The 15,033-nt window shown below is 28.8% G+C and overlaps 1 protein-coding gene across 1 annotated transcript in view; it reads right to left on the bottom strand.

Annotated features, from left to right (window-relative positions):
* LOC127277052 (TWiK family of potassium channels protein 18-like) overlaps nucleotides 1–11,758 on the bottom strand; it is a 299,454-nt gene extending 287,696 nt beyond the window's left edge. The window contains exon 1 of the mRNA XM_051297866.1: nucleotides 10,764–11,758. The gene's annotated coding sequence lies outside the window, so the exon portion shown is untranslated. The remainder of the gene's footprint in view (nucleotides 1–10,763) is intronic.
* Nucleotides 11,759–15,033: the final 3,275 nt, after the last annotated feature.

Genomic DNA, 15,033 nt, shown 5'->3' on the forward strand with positions numbered 1-15,033 from the left:
TAAAAAAAAAAACGCTAACGAAACAACTGCTTGATTTAAATTATTATCAACGGTTAATTGAACACTTTTAATTCACTGTTGATTTTTTTTTAACGTTTCATTTATGTTTTTATATATATATTTACAAAGCAAGATGAATTTATTTTTTTTTATTTTCATTTTAAATTACAATAGAGAAACAAAAGAAATAAAGTAGAAAATATTAAATTCCTTTAAAAAAAAAAAAATATTTTCACATTTTCTATACTTTATTTCGAGGTTGAAATATATATTTATCCAATTTGAAAAAATTCTTCTTTACCTTTTTCCCCACTGTCAGACATTACATATTATATTTGAACAAAAATAATATAATTTTTTCCCTTGTATTTTATACGTCAGTTTATAAAAAAAACAAATTCATACATTTGCTTTATGAAAATAATGTTTTGGATATAAATTATAAAAACAAAAATATGAAATAAAACATACACTTAAATATTAAAAAAAAAAATTTCAAAAACTATATTTCGATTGTAATTTTATTATTTATTTAATTAAAAAGAAAAAATATTCAATATTGCCAACAAATCATAAAACTTGTTGACAATATATGAAAAAAAAAAAAAATCAATTCTAACTATAAACAACACGTATACGATCACAAAAGAAAAATCGAGATTCGTTTCGTGGGCAATATAGAGTATTTATTCAGTAAAACGACTTATGTCATTCAAAGCACGAACACGCTTTCTTCATGCGTAAAAATGTGTCACTTCCACATCAGAGAATCAAGAATTTATTCTACCATATCTAAACTCATCACATTGCTGAATTAAAAAAAAAAAAACTATTTATAAACTCAAAAAAAAAAAAAAAAAAATACTTTTGAATCTATAGCAAGCGTATACAAATACGAAAAACATTTTGATACTTAGTTGATTTAATAGCATCGCTTTTGAATCGAGGATTATAAATTCTATATCTCAAAAAAAAAGTAATGCTTTCAAAAATATCTAAATCAAATATGCTTATGCTTTTATTTATTTTTACATATGACTTTTTAAGAATGCATGTTGTAAAAAATTCACAAGTATTTTTTTTTTACATTGAACAATTTTTTGTAGCATACTCTAAAAAATGGTATTTGACAAATATTAAAAAGAATTAACAAAATATAGGGTAAGTGTACCAATTACGGCGCTTTTATAAAAAAAAAACTATTATTACTATTATATTTAATATAACTGTTGCAAAATGATTAAAAAAAAATTATTAAAATTTTTTTTTTTGATACAATTATTTATAAAGATGAACATTTAAATAATTATTAATTTAATTAATTGAGATCAAATTTTTTCCGCGTCGCAATTGAAACATTTTTAAGATTTCCATTGGCTCCAATTTCGCGCCGCAATTAGTGCATTTACCCTATAGAAAAAAAAACAGTCACAGGCCAAGTTTTAGCTAAATAATAACATTTACACTGAAAAAAAGAAATTGCTGCCAAATGCTAATTAATGTTTGCTATCGGATCAAAAAAAAATTAGTAACCACAACTAAATTTTTTGCTATGACAACGAAAAAGTCTTAATTTTTAAAAATTTACTGTCAGAGAAATTTTTTTTCGACTCCACAGCAAATTTGTTCGCTGTGGATATTAGCTAACGTAATTTGCTGTGACAGTAAATAGTTCGCTGCCGCAGCAAACTTTTTCTATGCGTGTAAATTTTCATATTTTTGAAAATTCGTCCATAAATAGCAGCAATGATAAAATCTTCATAAATATATATATCTAATTAACATCTATTTATAAAGAAAAAAAAATATATATATATAATTACAATTTAAAAGTGGACTCACTACTTGAAATATATCGATTATATATACATACATAGAGGGACAACATGCAAATTTTCCAATTTTGTTTCAACTGTAATTGGATGGAGGTTAAATGCGTATACTCAGCAGAAGGTAATTAGCAAATGAGAGTAGCGTTAAACACTTTCCTAAATGAGAATTTAAAATTTTTTCCTAGATGATTTGATTACACAGTCGGATATTTTGATTTTAGATCATATAAAAACGTGATATAGAATAAATTATATCTTTCAGTTATTTTTTTTTTTGAAAAACTAAAATCAGGTAGCAATTGCATTTTCTTTTCAATTACCTTCCCATTGTTCCCAAATAGGAGAAAACATTGTCACAATATTGCAGCAATATTTCATGTTAATATTGCGAATATTGCACGGCAATATTGCTGCAACATTGATTATATTCGCCCTGCAGCAATATTGAGGCAATATTGCAGCAATATTTCATGTTAATATTGCGAATATTGCACGGCAATATTGAGGCAATAATGCTGCAACATTGATTATGTTCGCCCTGCAGCAATATTGAGACAATATTGCAGCAATATATCATGTTAATATTGCGAATATTGCACGGCAATATTGAGGCAATATTGCTGTAACATTAATTATGTTCGTCCTGCGGGAATATTGCACAGCAATATTGAGGCAATATTGCAGTAATATTGCACAGCAAGATTTAGGCAATATTGAGGCAATATTGCAGCAATATTTCATGTTAATATTGCGAATATTGCACGGCAATATTGAGGCAATATTGCTGCAACATTAATTATGTTCGTCCTGCGGGAATATTGCACAACAATATTTAGGCAATATTGAGGCAATATTGCAGCAATATTTCATGTTAATATTGAGGCAATATGCTGCAACATTAATTATGTTCCCCTGCGGGAATATTGCACAGCAAGATTGAGGCAATATTGCAGTAATATTGCACAGCAAGATTTAGGCAATATTGAGGCAATATTGCAGTAATATTGCTCTGCAATCTTGCTGTCAAAACTAAATATATCTGCCATAAGTTGCAATATTTAGGCAATATTGGAACGATATTGCCTACATAATTCGCATAGTAATAAATATTTAATATTACGCGATCCAATATTGCCTAAATATTGCAACTTATGGCAGATATATTCAGTTTTGATAGCAAGATTGCAGAGCAATATTAATGCAATATTGCCTCAATATTTCCTAAATATTGCTGTGAAATATTTGCGCAGGGAGGACATAATCAATGTTGCAGCAATATTGCCTCAATTTTGCCGTGTAATATTCGCAATATTGCCATGAAATATTGTGGCAATATTGATACGCGAAATATTACTGCAATCTTGTATCAATATATTGTGCTATATTTAGATTAGTTTAGAGGAATTTTTTAGAAGTATTTAACATAATTTTTGTCCAGGGTGGTCTACTCATAACTACAAATAAAAAAAATAAAAAAAAGTTAAGAAAATTTAAGAAAAAAAACAAAACGTGTTCCACTGATGACTACATTCCCTTATATAAACAATAATCAAGACTTTAGCTAAAAGCACGCAGTTGCAAAATAGAGACTTAGAAATAGAGAGAGATATAAAAGAGAGAGGGCTCTTATCTCAAAAGTGAATTCGAAGGTGGATTGAAATTGTTGAGGAAGCGGCAGCTTTGCCCTCAGTACGCCGCGGGATGAAAGTCAAAAGGGTAAGCGCCTTATGGTATTCTATGCGAGGATTTTCTCTCTCTCTCTCTCTCTCTCTCTTTTTTTTACCCAAGAGCGGAGAGCCTTTTTCCAACGTGCCTCGCGTGCTAGCGAGAGTAAAAGATGCCATTGATTTTTATTGCTGAAAAATAGGCTCTCGTCTTTGCGTGTATATCTAGACAGAACGAGACAAAGAGAAAAAAAAAAGAGAGAGAGAGAGTGTGTGGTAAAAAAAAAAAACGAGAACTCGTTATCCTCTCGCCTCTTCTGACGGGCGTTAAGAGAAAAGAACAGTAGAGATTTTTCACAAAAACAAGTACATCATTTTATATGTGAGAGAAAATCCACTTAGAAAAGAAAAGAGAGTGGATGTGGTAGAAAAACATTTCAAGTAAACAACACTACACTTCTCGAGGTAAAATGTGGATGATTAATCGACAATAATATGTCAATATTTAGGTGACTTTTTTGTCATACAAGAACGTTTTTTTTTTTTTTTTCAATACTATTATCGACCAACATTGAAGGGAAATGAAACCACCTGTTAACGGTAGAACGTGACATGGAAAATTAGAAACGCAACCCTAACATATCGAATAATTTCAAGAATCATTAATTATAAAAACAAAAAAATTAATTTCTTTGTATCTTATCTTTTTTTTCTAATTTTTCCAATATTCTTGTTTTTTTTGGGAAAATTATCCTTCCACCACAGTACATGCAATTTGGGAATATTCTCTTGAATAGATATCGAGCATAATTTACATAACATGTAGAGAAATGCATTCGATCTGACAAATAATGTTGTTCCTTTTTTTTTTTTGATAACAAATAGTGGATGGGAAATAAACTCATATATGCAACGAATCTCACTAAAATTTCTACTATAAAGGTATAAATTCATATTCGATTAGAAATTGATGAAACAAAATTAACCTTCTTGTATTAGGTCAGTTGGGGTAAATCGAAACAGTAGTTATTTCAGTTAAATAAAAAATTTTTTAAAAATAAATAGGTTCTCGGTTAGGGTCTTTGGTTAGTGTCTGTCGAACCCGGGTTCAATTCCCAGTCCCCTCAAATTTGTTTCGAAAATTTTCTCGTTAAGTTTCCAAATGAAAATAAACAGGACATAATTAATAATAATAAACGTCACAAGGATTTTCAAATTTAAAAAAAAAACAAATAAATTTTTTTTTAATTTAAAATGTATTTTTTAAAAATTGCAGCAAGCTCGCAGCAACCTTTCCAGAAGCTTGTTGAAATTCTCTTGCAACCTTACGTAGCAAGCTTACAGCAATCTTTCCGGGCAAGCTTGCCGCAATCATTCTTAGTATGCTTGCAGCAATCTTGTAGAAATCTTTCATGGCAAGATTGCAGCAACCTTTCCTGGAAAGCTTACAGCAAGCTTTCACGGCAAGCTTGCCCTGGATGGGACATTTCACTAGCTCAGACAAGCTTGCAGCAAGCTTGCGCGGCAAGCTTGGGAAGCTTGCACGGTGAACTTGCCGAAAGCTTGCTGCAAGTTTCCGTACTATCTGGGCTGTTTCGATTTACCCCTTGTTTCTATTTACCCCAACTGATCCTAGTAATTTTTCCCATGTAATTTCATTTCGACTTTCTCTTTTCATATTTCAGTAATAAATTCCAATAAAAGTGAAAAATAATAGTGAAAATAATAATAATAATTAGAGTGAAATTAAACTAATTTTCATTTTATCAATTATTTGAAAAATAATTATAAAATAATTTTATTCTCTATTCAGACTAGAAATTATTTTATTTGATGATGATAATAATATGAAACCGCAAACAGAAATTATGTTCGCATCACTTACTCACGGGCAATAGAATTGCGGAGGAAGAAAAGGGAGATGAAAGAGAATGCGTCTATACTGACTACTACCCTTACTCATGTGGAATATTAGTATGTGGAACGACGGAAGTTTCGCATGCGTCAGACCGTTTCCTCCTGTCAGGTCTCGGATTGGTCTGAAAACCGAGAACTAGGAATGCTTGGAATTTTATATTAAAATCCTTTCACCATTCCCAACTTCGACGCTAACGGGCACCACGTTTCATTTCACGTTATGCTGCGTGGCGTTGTTTTACATTTACCCTATATACAGATTCCCATTTCCTGTATATATGTGTGCTACACGAAAAAAAAAATACTTTTCATACCTCTAAATCCTGCGCCTTAAATATTGTAAAATAAAATATTTTTCTTATTCCCACCATATTTTTTCTAAAGAAAATAATCTCTAAAGAATTTGAAATTTTTAACTAATTTCGATGACTCATTTTTTGCTTTTGAATTAGTAAAATTTTACTAAATAAGTAAAAAACAAAAATTTACTAATGAATTAGTAAAATTTTACTAAATAGTAAAAAACAAAAATTTACTAATGAATTAGTAAAATTTAACAAATTCAAAAAAGTAAGTTTACTTAAATTAAAGAATATATATGGAAAAACAAATCTTCAGCGATATGTTTCACTAAAACAATGAAAGTTTTTGCTATTCTAGAGAAAGATTTTTTTTTCGTTTACTAACGTTTCTTTTTAACTAACCTATCTAACTTTAAGATTACAATGGAGCTTTTTTATTGAGCGTAAACGAATATAGCAAAAAGAATTTTAACGTTACACCGCGTACACTTTTTTTTTTTTGCTACTTAAAACAACATTGAGCATTCACGAAGAGGGAATTATTTGCCTCTTCTCAATATGCTATACTTTATGAACAATGGATTTTTAATGCTTTCCGGCCTGTGCGCACACACATAGTCCAAAGAAATAAATCGTTATGCCTTATGGCTTCAGTCTTAAAAGTATACGAAAGAAAAATTGAACCTTAAAAAAAGAAGAAGTATGCAAAAAAAATATAACTAAGAAAGATAAAGTCATTTTTCTACATAGAAAAAAAGTTTACCATTCTTCGATTTAATGTCAAAAAAATGACTTTTTCAATAATGTATTCCAAACTCAAAAAAATCACCAAAAACTTAAATAAACAATTTTAAAATATATACAAAAGGAAAACAAATACCTTCAGTTATTTAGAAGATATTCTCAAAAAAAAAAAAAAGAGAGACTATAAAATACTCTAAAGCTAAATCTTCAAGAAATCCTCTTTTAGTCTTTCAAAGTAGAAACTTTGAATAACTTATGAAACTTTCACATAAAATATTTACTGAAAATCCAATGATCCAGGTATGCATTCTACGAGTGTAACAAATTTTTAAATTTTTTAAATAAAAAAAATATTCGAAAATAAATTGTAAATGATTATGAATAAATTAGTTACACCTTTGAAAATATAGAAGAGAAAAAAAAAAAGAAAAATATTTTTGAAAAGGAAAATAGAGAAAAACTTTTTAACATAAGCTATATAAGTTCTCTAGAGAGCATTTTCTTTCTTGGTCACGAGAAACTAATACACCATTAAAAAGTGCATCGATCTTTTTTTTTTTTCTCCTCCCAAGAGACAATCATTTCCTCGATATCAAACGAAATACAGTGAATAAAATTCTACTTTATAGTCATATTCCTACCAACTTTGTGAGTTGGAGAGTTACATAAAAATCCATCAAAAAGAAACTTTATATAAAAAAAAAAGAAGAAAACATTCATGGAAAATATTAAATTCAAAATTTTTGTCATATATATACTTTTTGTAAAACAAAATAAAAGTCGCATTATGTATATATACGAGTTGACTATTATTTCAGAAAGATATAAAAAAAAAAATTTGCATTTTGAAATTAAAACAAAAAAAAGGCCCACTATACAAAAATCTAAAGTAAAACAATAAATTCAAAAATGGAAAATAATTCGAAAGATTTATCTTTTTGATTAAAAAATAAAAATTGCAACAGGCAAAAGTGGTTAATATTCAATTAGCACGTAAGCTTGCAGCAACCTTGCGACAAGATTGTCGCGCAATATTGCCAACCTTGCACGGCAAACTTGCCGCAAGCTTACTGCAAGCTTTAAATGTCCCACCTGACCCAAGCTTGCTCAGTAATCCTACCGAAAGATTGCAGTGTAAAGTTACAACAAGATTGCACAATAAGATTATCGCAAGATTGCACAGTAAGCTTGCAGGGTAAGCTTGTAGCAAGGTTGGTGCAAGGTTGCCAAATAACATTACCTTGAACCTAAAATTTTTTTTTAATGTTTCGTCTAATTTATACAATTTGATTATTTAAATTAGACGAAATATTAAAAAAAAAATTTTAGATTCAAAGTAATGTTATTTGGCTACCTTGCACCAACCTTGCTACAAGCTTACCATGCAAGCTTACTGAGAAATCTTGTGATAATCTTATTGTGCAATCTTGTAGTAATCTTACACTGCAATCTTTCGGTAGAATTACTGAGAAATCTTTCGGTAAACTTACCATGCAAGCTTGGGTCAGGTGTGACATTTAAAGCTTGCAGTAAGCTTGCGACAAGTTTGCCGTGCAAGGTTGGCAATATTGCGCGGCAAGCTTGCCGCAAGGTTGCTGCAAGTTTACGTGCTATCTGGGTTATAGTAAATAAGTCACAATTTTTTTTTTTTTATTAAGAAACAAAAAATACTGTATTCAGAATAGCGTTAAGCTGCGGAAACAACTAAAAATAAAAAAAGAAATAAGAACTTTGTTAACAAGATTCGCTTCCTTTTTTTTGCATACGAAAATACACAGGCAAATTTAAAACGACAAAATTACCAAAATTAAGTTTTTTTTTTTTTTTTAATTCCCTGGCATATTTAATTTGCATATAAAAGGGCGACGAAGGAATAACAGACTACATTTCCTGTTTTTCTTGTGTCTTTTTTTTCAACTACTTTTTCATTAAATTATAAGATATAATCATATTTGTAATATAAATTTGCTAAATTTTCGAAATAACGTTATTGTGTTCGTAATATTTATTTTTTGCAAAGAAAAAAAAACAATTTAAAGCAAAAAATTACAGTTGAAACAAATTCAAAATGCCAATTGTAAAAAATAAAAGATTATAAACAAAGTAGAACGAAGAAAGAAAAAAGAAAATCCTCTAATTCAATACAATAAATCCCTATTCGTTCTTTATCCACGATGGGGGCATTCTACATGAAGTGGACAACTACTCCAAAAATAGTAAAATTGACTATTTTTGTAGTAAAATTTACTGTTTCCGTTTTACTATTTCTGGAGTAAATTTTACTATTTTTGGAGTAAAAGTTTGCAAGAGATACGCAGAAACTTCAGACAGTTTCCGTTTTACTTCGAAAGTAGTAAAAATTACTTTTTCTTATTTTCCGTGTAGAAAAAGTTTATTGTAACAGCGAACTATTTGCTGTCACAGCAAATTACATTAGCTAATATAGGAACAGCGAACAAATTTTTCTCTATGGGGTAAAAATAATTTTGCTGTGACAGTAAATTTTTAAAAATGAAGACTGATATTATCACAGCAAACTTTTTCGTTGTCATAGCAAACTTTTTCGTTGTCATAGCAAAAAAAAAAAATTTAGCTGTGGTTACTAATATTGAAAAACAAAATAAATATCGGAATTGTTCGCTTCGCGTAAAATGCCCCATATATATGTAAGATTTTTTTTTTTTTTTTTCTTTCGACAAGCTTAGAAAAGTTTACAGTTGCCAGTAAATCCAGAGGATCTAGGCCTCTTTAACATTGCACCGAGATACGGAAATACGGTATATCTCTTGGACAGGATCCAGTGTGCCGAAGCTTGGGCTACTGGGGAGAGAGAGAGAGAGAGGTTAAAATGGCAAACCTAGTCGAGTTTGCTATTACTGATATTAGCGTCGCCAGTAACTCTTTCGAAATGGTCTTGGCACGCCCGGCTATTTTCAGTCTTTCTAGAATCCCTTCTTCAAATCCCCTGCTTTCGTACCTGCCATTCTTTGACAACACACTGATCCCAAACAATGAATTTCCACCCCCAATTTTGCCGCACACATTCAACCATCCTTTATCTATTTGTTCCAATTTTTTTTTTTCTAATTTGAAAATAAAATCAATTCAATTGAAAAAAATGCAAATATTTATTCTAAATGAAAAAAATAGAAAAATTAACCAAATTGAACAAAAAAAAAAAAAAACCGTAAACTGAAATTATAAATATATTCTTGGCGTCTATTTAAGAATATTTTATATTTAAATTCAGTATACATTATTCTTAAAGTATATGAATTTAAATATAAAATAAGAATAAATTCTTAATTTCAGTTTATGGTTTTTTCTATGAAAATATTTTTCATATAGTCAAAAATTTGAGGTTAAATAATATTTATTATTTAAAGTGAAACAGAGTGATAAAAAAAGAGAGCTCAATTTCTTTTTCATCGAGTTTCCAGATTTCAGTTGAAATTTTTCGTTAATTAAAAAAGCACAAAAAAAAAATGTTATCCGCGATATAAAAACAAAAAATATCCAATCAAAACAACTTTTTTCGGGAAATACAATTATTTTTGTTTTATATTGCCGAGCACAGTTAATATTTGAAAAATAATGAAAACAATATTAATATGGGATTATCAATTATAAATATAATAACTTGAAGAGAAAGACAGAGAGAGAGAGAAAATTCATTTCACTGTCAGAAAATACATAAACATAAATTAATATTAAACTAAAGCTGCATGAGGAAAATTAATGTTTATAGTATAATTAATTTGCATAATTATATATCTCAATTTATTAACTTTCTAATTAGCTGAATGAATAATAGTGATAATTTTTTCTTTTTTGCACATATCATCATTTTAATAAATAAATTAGGAAAAAAAAAAAGTTTTTAGGAAACCGGTTGTTTTTTTTCTAAATAATAAAGACATAATTTCAAAACTTGAATTTTAATTAAATTTTAATTAAAATATTTCATCGATAGACGCGTGCAAAGTTAGTTTACTATTTACGTTGAATGTTTAATACTAAAACTTTGGAAACTCAATGAAAAGTGGTTTCTCCAAATTTCATAAGTTAAATTAAATAGTTTGTGTTAAATAAAATTCAAAAGCAATTTTCATTATTTTTACACACACACACACCCTCTAAAAAAAAGTTAGCTAAAGAAATTTTTTAAACAATTTTTATCCAATTTTCAGAGGCACTTATATTTTATTTAGTAGTAGTATATTTCAAAGTAAAAATTGAGCATGAATGAATCTGTTTTTTTTTGTCGGGGAAATTGCCTTTAAAAAATTATTCAATCGTCTCACCTCAATCGATCGAAATTAAGCTTCCCTCTTATTTTTTTGTTCAGCCTTTGTTCTAAATTCTTCAAATGCACTCCGCAAAAGTCAACTTTAAACTCGTTTCTTTTTTTTCTTTAAGCTCCAGTAATTTTCCAAGTTCACTGATTCACCTTTCTCACATCACAATTTTATCACAAAAAAAAAAAAAAATAATTCTTATTTATTTTTTCTCTTAATAGAAACGAAAATTTTTTTTAATCAGTTTTTAGAAACATTTTCTGAGTTTATATTTTAAAAACAAAAAATCCTTCAATTTTGTTGAGAAATTTTTATATTTTACATCCTTTTCAGCGTAATTTATTAATGAAAAATTTCCCTGGTCCCGGAAGTGTTCAATGACAATTTATTTGTTATATTTTCTGAAACGTGATCAACACACCTACACACACTATATATATATATACGCAATGGTGTCAACGTTGGACAGGTTTAATTACACGTTCGAAATTCTATACAGGTACCATCGACGATCGATCGATTGGCCAAGTGCAATAACCAACTTGCTCTAAATATTACAAATACAAACAATGAGATATTTATACACTTTTCGAAAAACTAGAAACTTTGTTAAAGTTCCTTAAATTTTACGTAATTGATAAAAAAAACGGTAATAGAAACAATAGCAAAATTACACCCCTAAGAAAAATTTCTTGTAACTAATTAAGAAAAATTATTTATAAAATTAAACAAAGCACTGATGAAAAAAAAATTTCTACAATATTATATATGCACTGCAGATTTTATAATTTCCATCACTAATATGGTTATTGCAATTAATACAGATGAACATTTTTTTTTGATATTAAATTAAAAAAAATTGATTTCAATTTTCAAAAATAATTAATGAAATAAAAAAAAAAGCCGTTAGATGTCTTTGACCGGGTTTAATTGACCGGCGACGAAATATCTCGCACTTTGTCCCCAAAGGACATATACGCGGGGTCATGCGCTTTCGACGGGCGCCTTTCGTCGAATAACGAAAGCTCAGGTCCAAAGCTCTCAGTCTCCACCCCCCTCCTCCTGCAACCCTTGAAACCCTGGCGCGAGGTTAACCGAAATCGAACGAAATAACCCGAATGAGAAAAAGGAGAGAAAGGGATGATGCAGATAGATGAAAGAGGGTGGAATCACCCCTTCCGCATTTCCCTTCGTTACATCAATGAATTTCTTTAACGAATCTGCATCAAGGTTCATTGAGAGAATGAACGTGTGAAGAAAAAGGCATTTTTCACCTGAATATCCAATTTAAAGAAAAAAAGAAATTATACTGAGATTGGATATTTTAATTTTAAAATGACAAATGACAACTCAAATAAAAGTAGTGCGAGATTAAAAATAAGTGAGAATTTTATAAAGACAAGTGACAACTCTGTTAAACAAACAGTACACTCTAAATCTGAATCAGTGAAATTTTCACTGATTTGAAATTAGTGAAAATTTTACTGATGCAGATTTAGATCTGTATAAATCAGATCAGTATAAAATTTATCATAAAATTGAAAAAAGATGTTACATAAAAATAGTTTGTAAGACTTTCCAAAAAGCATATATGCAAAGTATTTTGATTTATTTGAAAATAATTGAAAATAGATTTTTCAAGGACGGTGTCGAGGTCACGGGGTCGGTGTCGTTTTTCGAAATTTGTTAACTTAATATAATAGAAGATGTTTCGTTTTAAATTAAAAAATGTTAAAATTATTAAGTTAAAAACATTTGATTTTAATGACACTTAAAATTAGACACAATATTATAGGTTACTAACTAAAAATTGAAAAAACAACAATAAACAATAAAAAATAATAATAAAAAATTGAAAAAATCAAAAAATTCTTAAAAAATTGCAAAATAACCCTTTTTCGGGATAAAATTTCAAAATAACCCTATTTCGGGTTAAAATTGAAAAAAGATGTTACATAAAAATAGTTTGTAAGATTTTCTAAAAGCATATATGCAAAGTATTTTGATTTATTTGAAAATAATTGAAAATAGATTTTTCAAGGACGGTGTCGAGGTCACGGGGTCGGTGTCGTTTTTCGAAATTTGTTAACTTAATATAATAGAAGATGTTTCGTTTTAAATTAAAAAATGTTAAAATTATTAAGTTAAAAACATTTGATTTTAATGACACTTAAAATTAGACACAATATTATAGGTTACTAACTAAAAATTGAAAAAACAACAATAAACAATAAAAAATAATAATAAAAAATTGAAAAAATCAAAAAATTTTTAAAAAATTGCAAAATAACCCTTTTTCGGGATAAAATTTCAAAATAACCCTTTTTCGGGTTAAAATTGAAAAATAACCCTATTTCGGGTTAAAATTGAAAAAAGATGTTACATAAAAATAGTTTGTAAGATTTTCTAAAAGCATATATGCAAAGTATTTTGATTTATTTGAAAATAATTGAAAATAGATTTTTCAAGGACGGTGTCGAGGTCACGGGGTCGGTGTCGTTTTTCGAAATTTGTTAACTTAATATAATAGAAGATTATTAAAAAAAAATTCCCCCTGCCCCTGGAAACAAAAGAATATTGTTCTAATTTCCTAATAGTGTATTAGTCTCTATATCGGTTTTGATATGGTCAGCCGACTACTCTACAGGGTCGCATTGACGCAGCAAATCAAAATGATCAAAGCTCATGTCCCGATTGAGTGACACTAGATTCTCTCAATTTGCCCCCCCTCCCCCAACACTAAACCTCAATTTGGATCTGTGACACTCTTGAGTAATTATACTCACACCACATGAATAATTGCAAATGGAAGACTATTTTAGCCTCATCTTAAATAAAAATACCCCCAAAAAAAAGAAGAAGGTAAAAATCATAAAAAAAATTACTGCCAAAAACTATTTAAACTTGTGTCTAAGAAAATAATCACTTAAAATTATTAAAATCAAAATAAAACTTTAAAAAAATTTCAAAAACTAGAATTTTTTTTTCAAACTTGGGAGAAAATGTATATAATACCCTTATATTATCTAGCGAGTTCTCGTGACCCAGGTCGTAAATATTTGACGAGTAGCTTCTGGTGTCGAGGCAACACTGCCTCTGATGAAACTGCACGTGAGAATGTACTCAAAATTTATACTCCTGCGAGTAAACATTTAGAGACAATATTCAAATTCCTGCTTCATAAAGTACATTTAGGAAATATGATCACAAGATCAAGTGAAAGATATATGTACTGTTATCTTTTTGCAAATATTCATTTCAAGAAATAATATGTCATTTGATAATCAAAAATCAGATTTTCACAATCAAGGAATTAATGGAATAGAAAAGTTGTTTTCTAGTGTTAAATATAACGGAGATAAATGAAAAAAAAAGAAATTAACTATAGACAAAATGAAAAGCGTTTCTTAATGCCAAAAAATCTATAAAAAAATAAGCATTTTACTTTCTAATATCCTAGCACAAGCGGCAAGTACTAAGCTAAAGTAAATGACCCATGGAATCGAGCCAAAACGGCCCACACTGATGATTGTAGAGACCCATCTCCCTTAGGAGATCCCATATTCTCTCACCACAAATATGTATTCCACAAATTATAGTTTCCATTATATCTCAGACATGCATTATCATCCCATTCATCAATTATTATTTGTATGTGTATGTAAAACTTTCTTTCAAAAAGTGAATATTAAAAGCTTTATTCAGCAAAAATTTCATATTTATATAAACCATATCCCAACAAAACTAATATACATATATATATAGTTCCAAATCTACAATATCAATTATTAACTTCCATTATAATTAACCGAAAAGCCAAGCCAAGATAAACACAAAACCAAATGTGTTTAGGAAACATTCGATCTCGATTACAAGGAAAAAAACTATTATTAAAATTATCCCTACAATGTAAAAGTTAAAATTACCATAGTTTGGAATTTAACAACACTGAAGAAAAGAGGAGGCACATGAAAATTTCCCAATTGACATATAACAGAATTGTCATTTAAACGAAACGCATATAACAGAACTGTCAGAAGTCCGAAATGACATATAACAGAATTGACAAATGTCCGACATAACAAATAACATAACTGTCAAATGTCCGAAACGCCATATAACAGAATTGACAAATGTCCGACATAACAAATAACATAACTGTCAAATGTCCGAAACGCCATATAACAGAATTGACAAATGTCCGACATAACAAATAACATAACTGTCAAATGTCCGAAACGCCATATAACAGAATTGACAAATGTCCGACATAACA

Source organism: Leptopilina boulardi, unplaced genomic scaffold (assembly GCF_019393585.1).
Source record: "Leptopilina boulardi isolate dan_hultmark-lab unplaced genomic scaffold, ZJU_Lbou_2.1 LbouV2_165, whole genome shotgun sequence".
In the NCBI taxonomy this organism is placed as follows: Eukaryota; Metazoa; Arthropoda; class Insecta; order Hymenoptera; family Figitidae; genus Leptopilina; species Leptopilina boulardi.